Here is a 12,055-nt window from a genome sequence, read left to right on the forward strand (position 1 = left end):
AAGGACTCAGTAATGTACATAATACTTTGCTCATCAAAATATTGACAAACACAATAAATTGAAACTGAGATAAAATTGGGATGGGCAGTTTCTTTCTAGTTGTAAATGACCAATGTCAGGAGACTGGGCAAGGTGTCAGTAATTCCACTATGTACTATGGTCATGTTTTGTATCTGTCAATGTCCTCTGTCTTGAAAATATGTAAGACTTTGCCCAGGATCAAGAGGTTAGTTCAGATTCATATGTGGGACTTTGAGATTTGAGCCCAAATGGGGAAACAGACCCAAGCTTCATGCCTATGGTGAATGTTCTTGGCCCTAGTCACTGATCCTAGTCCTTATCCCTTGTGATCTTACTCTTATCTATCTGGAAGTATGTATTAATCTCATTAGAAGCCATCAGAGATTCTTTGGAATGCTTTGTTCCCAATGCCTTGATTCCTTCTTGATCAAAACAGTCACTGATTTCCGCCCCCCTGCGAAGCTCTTTGTGCATCTCATGTGGAAGACAAACACATGAATGAGAAAGGGGGAAGGATATCTACCTTTCAGAATGGCTGGGACGCTTAGCTCCTTATTGTTGGTCAAAGTGAGCGTTTGAATCAGTGGCTGTGGCCAACTTCTTTCCTAATTATGTCTAAAACAGAAATCAAAGAAGCAGCAAAGTATCAGTGCAGGAGGAAAAGCAATTGGAGGCAAAGTAAAATAATTTTTGGATAATAAATCTTAAAAGATTATCACCTGGAAATAATGACTCAAATTAAGAATCAGAATTTCCCTGGAAACTCTAATTGCATGAGTTATAAAACAGCAGTCATTGTGTTGGTCCCTCTTAAAAAACTGCAGAGAAAAGAATTTATTGTATATATTGGGGATGTTCACACAGGCCTTGCTTTGGGAGAATCAAACACACTTATTCAGTCCCACTGCGATATTTGAGGGTCTTCAGGCTATGGAGATTCCCTGTCCACTTGCATGCCAGATATATAGACTCTTTTCTTCACACAATCCAGGGCACACTGTTGGTGTGGCATTCTCCTCTAATATCTTAAAGTGGGTGGAAGGTTCCTCTTAAACTTCATTTATGGTGCTACAGGATAATCTGGGTGCAAGAGAAATTTCCGTATCATTGCATCTTATGAAACAATGATCATAATCCAAAGGGAAATACATGCACAGAAGATAACCATGTACTCTTCTAGCTGGCCATTTTTCTCCTCATCATTGCTCTCTCACTGAGGCTGCTTTTGTTTCCTGGGACAGAGGAGAAATATGGGGCCTGCATCTTGTCTTTAAGTACAGCATTTATCTACTTAAATTTTAAATGTTCTCTCATACTTCATACCTGTATAAACAGTAGCCTTCTCAAGGGAGTGTTATAATAGTTCACAAATGCTTATGAGGTTTTGGGGTATATTCGCACAAGTTCAGACACGCTCCACAATATTCTGTACCAAATGCAAAGGGGACATCTCAGGTGCAAATATGGGGCCTTGAGGAGATGAAGAATATGGCAAGGTTTAAAAACAAATACAGCTTTTGAGATTTCCATGCATCCAGAGCATCCATTCAGATTCATACTACTGAGAATTTCAACATTCTGCTCAACCTCATTAAGTTAATTGAACTTAATTTCAAACTAAATAAAAATATGCAATGCAAATATACTTAGAATAGCGTGTGTAAGAGGGACTTGCTGGATTGTGCATAGAGGAGCAATTTATGGGCCATTTTGCAAATTAATGTTGGAGATGCTGATGATAAAACCCAGCTTGAAATATTTGAAGCTTCATTCTATTCACAGCAGGGTAGATTCCATTCATAGATGTTATTTACATTGCTGTGACAGAAATCCCTGGTTTCTGATGTGCTAAGCCATTTGCACAGAGCATTTGTTGGGGTGGGTATGTCTGTCCTTTTTTCTCTAAGGATATCTCACTAAAACTTATGTCTATTTAATACCAGTTTTAACTATCAGGGTCTTCCCCCAAAGAATCCTGGGAACCATAGTTAGGTGAGGCCCTGATAATAGTGGTGTGTACAGAACTGGTGCCTGCTGGTTCAAAGGGGGTGGGATCTCTTTAAGGATGGGGGAGGGTGCTCTTACCCCTCCCACCACATTTCCCCCACTGGCGCAACCTTTTAAAATTGCCTGGCGGGGTGGCAGCATACCTCCTTGCTGCCCTGGTGCCCCTTTGGACTGGAAGTGACCAGAAGTTGCCACTGCATGTGCACACCAGTTCCATGCACATCCCTACCTGATAATTATATAAGAGATCCTCATTGTGTGAGTGTCATATGCACACACACACACACACACACACACACACACACACACACACACACACACACAGAGTTCCCAGTGCTCCCTGAGCGGAGGTCATGGCTGTTAATCTAGTTTAAGTCAACAGTATAGCTATATTCTGTATCTCAGTCTTGCAAAATTGCTTGACCTCCCTTCCAGTTCATTGTTTCTATGTAAATGAAAGTCAGTCTATCAGAAAGAATTTTATAATTAGAGAATTTTGTCCCTTTGGACTGACTTATATTTAGCTCTTGTATGGCACACATTTAATCCCAAACTAGGATTACACCTAGTATCTGGGTCATGTATAGAGTCCTTAGTTCACTGTAGAGAAAAGCATGGAAGCATACAATAACGGATCATCTTTTGGTGCAAAGTAGCCATGATGTCTAAGCTGAAAATAACTTGCAATTCTCATGTTTTGTTATATCAAGTCGACTTGGATACAGCCAACTTCCAGAAAATCCAGGCTGCATACATTGCTTGCAGTGCATTATCTCCTTTTCCCCTCACACCAAGGAAATGCCTCCAAAGGTAAAGGTCAAACTGGACCTGAAGCTGACTGCATCTTTAAGCTGTGCGTAATCCCTAAAGAGTAACTAAGAGTAGCTGGGGGTGGGGATGAGGAGGGAAATCCAGATCAAAGCTATGATGTACAGGGAGAGAGTGGTAAATGCTTTCTCCCAGTTTCTAAAACAAAGGGAAAATGTTTTTACTCATATGCAAATTTGATCAATAATTGATCAATTAAACCCTATATGATTAACTGACTAAGATTTCTTAGGTAATAGCCTTTAAAAAGAAGAAATTAGAGCAAGGAATGAACTTTGAATTACAAAATGTACAAGTGATACATTAAAAAGAAGGGAGGGAGCAGTCAGCCCACCTGAAGAATGGCAAGGGAATGGAGGGAAGGAAAGACAACTGAATTAGCATTCAACATGCTGGAAAGGCAGAGGATGTGGAGCCGTATTCACCCTGTTGGAGGAAAAAGCCCATGATGCCTCCATGGTTTACAGAGAGTCAGACCATTGGTCCATCTAACTCAGTATTGTCTGCACCAGGCTAAGCAACCTTAACTCTCTTGCTATTGTTGAACTACAACGCTCATCATTGTGGCTGGGAATGATGGAGTTTGTAGTTCAACAACAGCTGGAGAGCCAAAGTTGCCTGCCCCTGGTCTACACTGACTGGCAGCACCTCTCCAGGGCTACAGGCAGGAGTCTCTCCCAGTCATACCTGGAGATGCCAGGGAGTGAACCTGGGACCTTCTGCTTTACCACTGAGCTAGGCCACCATCCCCTAAGTGGAGTTTCTTACAGTGTTCACATGCAATATCCATCCAAATGCAAACCAAGGTAGACCCTGCTCGCTACCACAAGACCAGTCCTCCTCCCTATGGAGTCTTGACAATCACTGGGGCCAGTGCTGATTCTCCCTTTGGATTAATATGCAATTATACAATTTATGGCCACCAGATACAGTCCACCAGCTGTGTCTTGTGACCTCCCTGTTTTTGTAATCCCAGGTAGGCAGCAGAAACAGGAGGTTTATTTGAGCCACTTTTGGACTGCCATACATAGCGGGTGGTGGGATGTATTTGACTGGTGGATCAGGTTCTGCAAATCTGGACTAGCACGAATGGTATCTCTACTTCATTCGTTTTGAACCTGCAAATGTGTAAACAGCTTTTTATAGTGATATTAAGACTTCAGTGCTCTGTCCTCTGAAGGACGACAGTCCTGGAAAGCCTGTCCTGAGTGTCTTGTGGCTAATCAAAGTAAAACCAACACTAGATTATATACTAATGTAATAATGAGTTTATCCAATCCACTCATCTGTTCATCTAAACACACTCAAGTGTGTGCTCATATCTTGGTTTATTCTAGCCAAATTGAAGATGATGATACTTGTCCTTTCAAACTTTAACACCAACCTAAAAACATTACATTTGTGTGGCGTGCATTTTTTGTTTTGTTTTTGGTAAATGCAACACTTTAAAATATTTTGGTTCCCATTCTAACTGAGCTCCACACAATTCCTCTCATGGGGATGTGGGTTCTGTACAAAATATCTGTACCACCCATATGAGTCATTTTTAAAAACCGTAAACATGAAGAAGTAATCTAAACAGCTGCAGTTAAGAGTTATTTTGAGTTTAAAATACTTTTCAGTAAAGTAATGTAAGAAAAATAATTTGAAAGCAAAAATGTGTTTGCCCACACACTTCTAAATTATTGATACTTTGGTAAGATGGCTCTACTCTATTCCGCAGTCCTACAGATGTGATGTTTACAGAGCTGGTGCTGGAGAGGCAAGCTTTCATCGGGCCAATTCGAGAGTAAAATCGGGTCCAGGACAAAGACAAGACAGGCTTTTTCATGGGAACTTGTTAAACAGGAACCAGAGGCAACCCCATCAAAATCAGGACCATGGTGGGGAACAGGGTTAAAGCCCCCATATCTCCCCATCAGGCTTCCAAATCATGGCCCCAGAGCTGGCTATTTACTCCGTTAAATATACAGGTGAAACTTGGAAAATTAGAATATCGTGCAAAAGTCCATTAATTTCAGTAATGCAAATTAAAAGGTGAAACTGATATATGAGACAGACGCATTACATGCAAAGCGAGAGAAGTCAAGCCTTAATTTGTTATAATTGTGATGATCATGGCGTACAGCTCATGAAATCCCCAAATCCACAATCCAAGAAAATTAGAATATTACATGGAACCAAGAAGACAAGGATTGAAGAATAGAACAATATCGGACCTCTGAAAAGTATAAGCATGCATATGTATTCAGTACTTGGTTTGGGCCCCTTTTGCAGCAATTACTGCCTCAATGCGGCGTGGCATGGATGCTACCAGCCTGTGGCACTGATGAGGTGTTATGGAAGACCAGGATGCTTCATTAGCGGCCTTCAGCTCTTCTGCATTGTTTGGTCTCATGTCTCTCATCCTTCTCTTGGCAATGCCCCATAGATTCTCTATGGGGTCAGGTCAGGCGAGTTTGCTGGCCAATCAAGCACAGTACACTGTATACTTTTCAGAGGTCCGATCTTGTTCTATTCTACAATCCTTGTCTTCTTGGTTCCATGTAATATTCTAATTTTCTGGGATTGTGGATTTGGGGTTCTCATGAGCTGTACGCCATGATCATCACAATTATAACAAATTAAGGCTTGACTTCTCTCGCTTTGCATGTAATGCGTCTGTCTCATATATCAGTTTCACCTTTTAATTTGCATTACTGAAATTAATGGACTTTTGCACGATATTCTAATTTTCTGAGTTTCACCTGTAGTCCTGTTTACATCTGATGAAATGGGCTGTATTCTATGAAAAGCTTATGCCCTAACAGATTTGTTAGTCTTTAAAGTGCTGTAGGATAGGGGTGTGCATGGAACCGTCTGGCCAGGTTCGGTTCGAGGCTTAACTGGCCTCGAACGGAACTGGGCCAGTTCGGGCCGGCCCCCCATCGAAACCCCCCCGCCGGTCCGGTCCCGGACCGGTCCGCAATTTTTTTTTAAAAAAAAAATTAAGTAGCTTTTCAGTACCTTTAGCCCCTTTTGGGGGCTTGCTGAAACCGCAGAGGTTCCCTCTCCCCCCGCCGGCCTTCCTCATCACCGCCGCGGCCCGCCGCGGCTGGGTAACTGAGCATTTTCGGCCCTTTTGGGCCTCCATACGAGTGTGCGGCCGTCATTTTGTTGGCTGCTGCGCATGCACCAATGCCCTCTGCGAGGCCATGCATTGGCACATGCGTGGCGGCCACCAAAATGGCGGCCGTGTGCTCATACAGAGGCCCAAAATGGCCGAAAATGCTCAGTTACCCGGCCGCGGCGGGCCGTGGCAGTGATGAGGAAGGCTGGCGGGGGGAGAGGGAACCCGCATGGACAACCCCCACCCACGGCTTCATCAAGCCCCACAAAGGGGCTAAAGATACTTAAAAGCTACTTTAATTTTTAAAAAACCGCAGACTGGCCAGACCGGGCCCAGCGGTCCGGTTCTGGTCTGACAGAAATGGGGGGTGCGGGGTTCGATTCGACCCCCGAACTCCCGGACTGGAATGCCAGACCGCCAGACCGGTCCACACATCCCTACTGTAGGACTCCGTTGTTTTTTCAGGGCAGGCTGGGAACAGATATGTAAGGCAGGCAGCAGGTTGAAGGGAAAGGTCTGAAAAGAATGCAGGGCTGTCAGAAACAAAATTCCAAACCCAGGGGGCGAAAAGGGAGGTGCAAAGAAAAGGACCATTGCTCAGCCCTGCCAGCATCCTCTTCCTACGCCCTTTCTGAGGGCAGGAGGCAGGGCAGGGGGCCAGCAAGGGAAGAGCTTCGTTATGTTCTCTTGAGCTTCATTCTAGGGCAGCAGGGCAAAGTTGAGGACTGACTGGCTGACAGGCCACACAGTATATCTTGTGCGGATCTTGCGCTACAGTAGCTCTCCACACGCTGGGCTTGTTCTCACAACCCACAGCTGGGTAAGAGGAGGGGTATCCAGCCAGACCTTGAGAGCCATTCACACTTCCAAGTGCACATGTCCTCAAACATCAAGGTAGGAGGAGTGGGAAGTGGTCATTTGCTAGCCTTGATCTGGGTAGAGCAGCACGGGATGTGTTCCTCCCCTCTGAACAAAATGCTGGGCAAACAATCTGGGTTGGCTGCTGCTATCCTGCCCAGATCTAGGCTAGCACATGATCACTTCCTTCTCCCCCTACCCTGGCGTTTGCTGACACACGACTGCTTCTCAGCCGGGGTGCACATGGAGCCTGGCTGGATGCTCCTCCGACCCTGATTTTGCTCATGCGAACCAGCCCCACTATACGTTCTAGGTATCAAAACGTACAGCAAGGATGGGGCAAGCAGGTGTCAGACAGGCACAGCCATCAGAGAGCTGCAACTTCTGCAGGGGTACACTCAAACCTGGGTTTGTTGTTGTCTAATGCATATCCTGCGTTTCTTTAAAGAAATTCAGGGTGACTCACAGCAAAACAGCTTTAAAACAAACAGGATTCATACCTCAAAAAATGCGCAGCAGCAGACAAGACCAAAAAAAAAGATATAATCTTCCCAATAGAAACACAGCAGAGCAAAAATAATAATAATCTGTACAAAACAGTACAAGACCGGAACAAAAGCAGGATTAATCAGCCTGAAATGCCTCCCTGAAGAGGTGGTTTTCCTTCCCTCTGGCATCTGAAGGCAGTTAGTGTTGGTGGAGATGGGTCTCCATAGAGAGACAATTCTACAAACAAAGCAGACGGTAGGAAACTGTCCCTAGTAGTATCTCTGATGTGATGCCAGTGGGGGACGTGCGTCCTACTGCGCCGCCTGTCAGCTGTCAACCCACAATAACAGTATTCTACAATACAGCAGCCATGTACTTTTCTCGTTGCTGAAAGATCTGTAGGACCCCATGCAAGTTTCAGACAGCTCTGCCCCCCCCTTCAGAGTGCCACCCCCTCCAACCATTGCGACACTGTGCAGTAGCTTTGTGTGCTGTGGCAATGTTGTATCCCCTGATGGTGGCTGTTTGCTGGTGTGTTAATTGTGCCTGCACTGCAATGGCACAACAAGACATCCAGTACCACAGCGTGGGGACATTCTATTACAGACAGCCTCCCATCGTCACTCTTCAGCTTTTATAATGATTTGTCTAAGCAGCCATTCGTAGGCTCAGGCCGTTCAGAGTTTCTCAAAAGCTACACGTCACACTATATTTTTCAAAGATTTTGTAAAATGTGGGACTATAATGTTTTTGGCCATGTAAAGCAAAGTTCACAATGTTCTGTGGAATGTGGTGATATTCCATCTCATCTGGTCAATGCAAAGAGGATGTTTAGGCCTTGCTTTTTTTTTCTTTTCCTCCATGAAATGTGGAAATGTTTTTTTTCCTATAAAAAGATCAACAGCCTTTTAGAATCTATTGCAGACCAGAGCAGTGTTCCCTCTAACAGGAATTCCCAGATGTTGTTGACTACAACTCCCAGAATTCCCAAGCAAAAGCAATTGCTGGGATTCTGGGAGTTGTAGTCAACGACATCTGGGAATTCCTGTTAGAGGGAACACTGGACCAGAGTGTGAAAAACAACCACAGCAGGAGTACCACTGCCACATGCTTAAGATGGGAATACACATCCACAGACCATCCCATTGCACCACGATTCCTAAGATATGCAGAGAATGCAAGGCACTCAACACAATGTCACTCCTCAATGGAATCTTAAACACATTTGTTGTTTGACTAAATTATGATGCAAACAGTCCTATCCCTATTCCAGGTGCATAGCTAGCGGGGAGTGGGATCATGTTCACCCTTCTCCTCGGTGGCCCTCTGTGTATGACATCACATGCAGGAGGTGTGGCCAGCACCCAGAAGGGCTGATATGGCCTTCCTGAGTTCATTTCCCAGCCAACAACAAAGCAGGCTTTCTCCCTTGCTCCATGGCCAACACCTGAAAGGGTCAGCACGGTCCTCTGGAGCTCATTTTCCAGCTGTCTTCATTGTTCGCTGGATAGTTTCTTTGTTCTAGAGAACAAAGAAAATACCCAGCTGACAATGAAGGTAGCCGGGAATGGGGCCAGGCTGGAGTTTGGGGGAGGGGTGAGAGGCGAGCCAGGTGGCTCTCAGGAGCTGGGCAGCTCAGGTTCTTTGAACCTGTATGCCCAATTATAGTTCCGCCCCTGCTGCCTTATTCCACTGTATAAAATGAGTGTGGAGCATAATTACTAGGCCATGAAAAAATGAAATATGTTCATTGGCCTTTTATAAGGGGTAATGTTTCCATCATGCAGATAGAAATTCTTAGTGTTTTCTAGAGTTGTGCACAAATCAAATTTTGTGATTCGATTCAAGCTCAAATTGAATAGCAAGATCCTCAAATTCAATCAACCTCAAATCACTTAAATTGATTTGAGTGATTTGAGCACCATTTTGAGGCCAATTTTTTCTGGGAAGAGCTGGGGAAATGAGCTTCAAAATGGTACTGTTTTTCCAGGGAGAGTTGGTCTACCAATTGTGGTCAGCGGGCAGACCAGCCGTCTGCTCCGGATTTAGCACGTCTGCCTGCCTTGGAGGACGGGTCTACCCAGAAAATGTGCTAAGTTCGGAGTGGATGGCTGGTCTACGCACTGACCCCAATTGGTAGATCAGCTCTCCCTGGAAAATCGGCCTCAGAATGGCACTTGAAACACTCAAATTGATTTGAGTCAAATAAATCAGGCCCTTTATTTTAAGAGTGATTTGATTTGAGGTCGAATCACTCGTATCACCCTGATTTGACTCAAATAGATTCGAGGTCAAATTGATTTGCATATCTCTAGTGTTTTCAATTTATCCTTCCCCCACCCCCAGTAGTGATTTAAGTTTACTTTCATGTAAAATCCTGTGGGAATGTTGACATGTGAAACTCAAGGCTTGGGGCTCTTTTATAATGTTTTTTAGGACATCACTTGCTTACTATGGAATTAAACCCTTCTGAACTCAGAATGTATTCATGCTTTCATCCTAACCTACCTAGATTATTCAGGGTGAAATATAACAAGTGTTTTGAAACTGAAACATAAGAATAACTTCTACAAAGGACCAGTTTGGACAATACTCCAAACAGCCCCCTTGAACTGTGGTGGTGGGGAGAAGCGTGGATGTGCCCATCTCCCCAAAACTGTCATGCTAATCACCTGTCACCTAATTGCACAGATGCGCAGCAAAGCTACCCCATTAGGCATGGATCACACACAACTTAAAAGTTGTATGTGTGTGTAGGGGTGGTTCAGATGAAAATGTCCCCAGTGTGATCAGGCAACAGCAGGTTGGTGCTCCAGATAAGGGGAGATGCACATGCACATGCTCCTCCCCGCATGCAATTAAAGGGAGCCAGTCACAGTATCGTCTGAACCAGCCCCATATTAGGACACCACAAGCCAATCAAATATTAGCATGTATTTCAATCAAATATTTAAGCAAACCTTTAATTATCCCATTGACACCAATATAGCTTAAAACTGCTTAAGCTTGTTTGGTTTGTGCTCATAGCATATAAACCTGAGAAAATCCCAAGAAGATAGGCAGAGATATCTCATGGATTTGCTAAGCAGGCATATCCCTAACGGCAGTGTAACACTGACATAATTTAGTCAGGATCCTACCACTCCCAGCAGCAAAGTCAACAGCAAAACATTATAACCATGACAACATTGCTGACACCCAGCAGACACAGCATTGCATGCCAATGATGCCCTCACATTAGCCATGCATGGAAGGACATAGGAAGCTGCCTTATACTTTGTCAAGCCACTAGTCTAACTAGCTCAGAATTGCTACACTGACTGGTAGTGGTTTTCCAAGGTTTCAGGCAGGTCTCTTTCCCATCCCTACCTGGAGATGCCAAGGAGTGAACCTGAGACCTTCTGCATGCAAAGCAGATGCTCTACCACTGAGCTATGACCCTATCCCCTAACAGAATATCTTACAGCATTCATATATAGTCACCCATCCAAATGCAAACCTAGGTGAACCCTACTTAGCAAAGGGGGAAACTCACACTCACTACTGCAAGACTGGATCTTCTCCCTTGAGCCAATCCCTGCCTGATGATGGTGGAACTTCTCCATGATGTCACCCTTTCCCACCCCACAGACAATCTAGCAAACAGAAACATACCACAGCACCCTCACTAGCTAGAACCACTGTGGTACAGTCAACCCAAGCCCTAGGAAGGTCAGGGACCCCAAATATAGGAGTCTGACAATTGAGCAGTCTAGCCCAACAACTGCCAGTATTACTGTTTACTTGGGATGAAGCATACATAGAGAACCCACAAGAGAAAGGTTCAAGTCCTGCTAACAGAACAATGACCCTGCAAGGGAAAGGAGTCTTTGGCAAGTGGGGAGGGAGGGAGACCCCAGGGCAAGCAACAATGGAAGCCACCATTACTTGTTCACCCTGCAAGCTCCCCAACAGTTAAGTGGGAAAGAGGACTAAACTGGGAAGCAGGAGATGAGAGCTGGAGCGTCCCAAAGGCAAACCTCACCTTTTGGATGCCTGGCCAGTAACAAACATGTCAGCAGCCACAGAGCCCCCACCTCCCACTCTGCATGGCAGCTCTCTCAACCAGCAGAGAGGCAAGACACTTGGAATGGAGCATCTGTAATCCCCACAAGGGTCCAGGCCACAAAGCCAGCCATGGAATACCTGAAGCATTGTGTGGCTTTTGCAAGCTCAGCTCAGCTCAGCACCCACTTCGTGTATGTGCCCTGAGGAATCACCCAGCTCACCTACCTCTAAGGCTGGCCCTCATGTAAAGTGTAAGTTTGGCTTTAAACAAACATGTTTTCTGGACTGAGTAATGAATTTAGCTAAAATCCTGGCACCATCGACATCTAAAGTCAGGCACTAAAGGTCATCACTCATCACAAAAGGGAAGGACTTCTAAAACTTGGAGGGAGTTCAAGTATTGTCCACTCTTCAAGAACAGCAAGACGCTCTCCTGAATTGAGTGAAAACCATGCCTTATTTCTGCATCCCTAGCGCTTGGTTAGGTTCCAGCACATTTTAAAACCCAAAGACAGTGCAAGCAAATGTGTGAGTTCAGATTGCAGTGAAAACCTTGTATGATCCTATCACCACCACAACGAAGAGTCAGGGCAATCAGTTATGGGATACTTTCCAAACATTTGACTTTCACACCACAAGACTGCCACAAAGGATGCAGGGGGAAACAAACAAACAAGGCATTTAAAGTTTCTGCTC

General features: G+C 44.7%; 1 protein-coding gene across 13 annotated transcripts in view; it reads right to left on the minus strand.

Moving 5' to 3' along the window:
• CMKLR2 (chemerin chemokine-like receptor 2) overlaps nt 1-12,055 on the minus strand; it is a 31,497-nt gene that overhangs the window by 2,599 nt on the left and 16,843 nt on the right. For 9 of the 13 annotated variants that reach the window (XM_053286573.1, XM_053286572.1, XM_053286575.1 and 6 more), the window contains 2 exons: nt 1,345-1,491; nt 545-636 (listed from right to left, as the gene is read on the minus strand). The exons of 1 other annotated variant lie outside the window; for it this stretch is intronic. The gene's annotated coding sequence lies outside the window, so the exon portion shown is untranslated. The remainder of the gene's footprint in view (nt 1-544; nt 637-1,344; nt 1,492-12,055) is intronic. 3 more of the 13 variants (XM_053286578.1, XM_053286580.1, XM_053286579.1) reach the window with 2 other exon arrangements.

The sequence above is a fragment of the Hemicordylus capensis genome, chromosome 1 (genome assembly GCF_027244095.1).
Source record: "Hemicordylus capensis ecotype Gifberg chromosome 1, rHemCap1.1.pri, whole genome shotgun sequence".
Taxonomy (NCBI): domain Eukaryota; kingdom Metazoa; phylum Chordata; class Lepidosauria; order Squamata; family Cordylidae; genus Hemicordylus; species Hemicordylus capensis.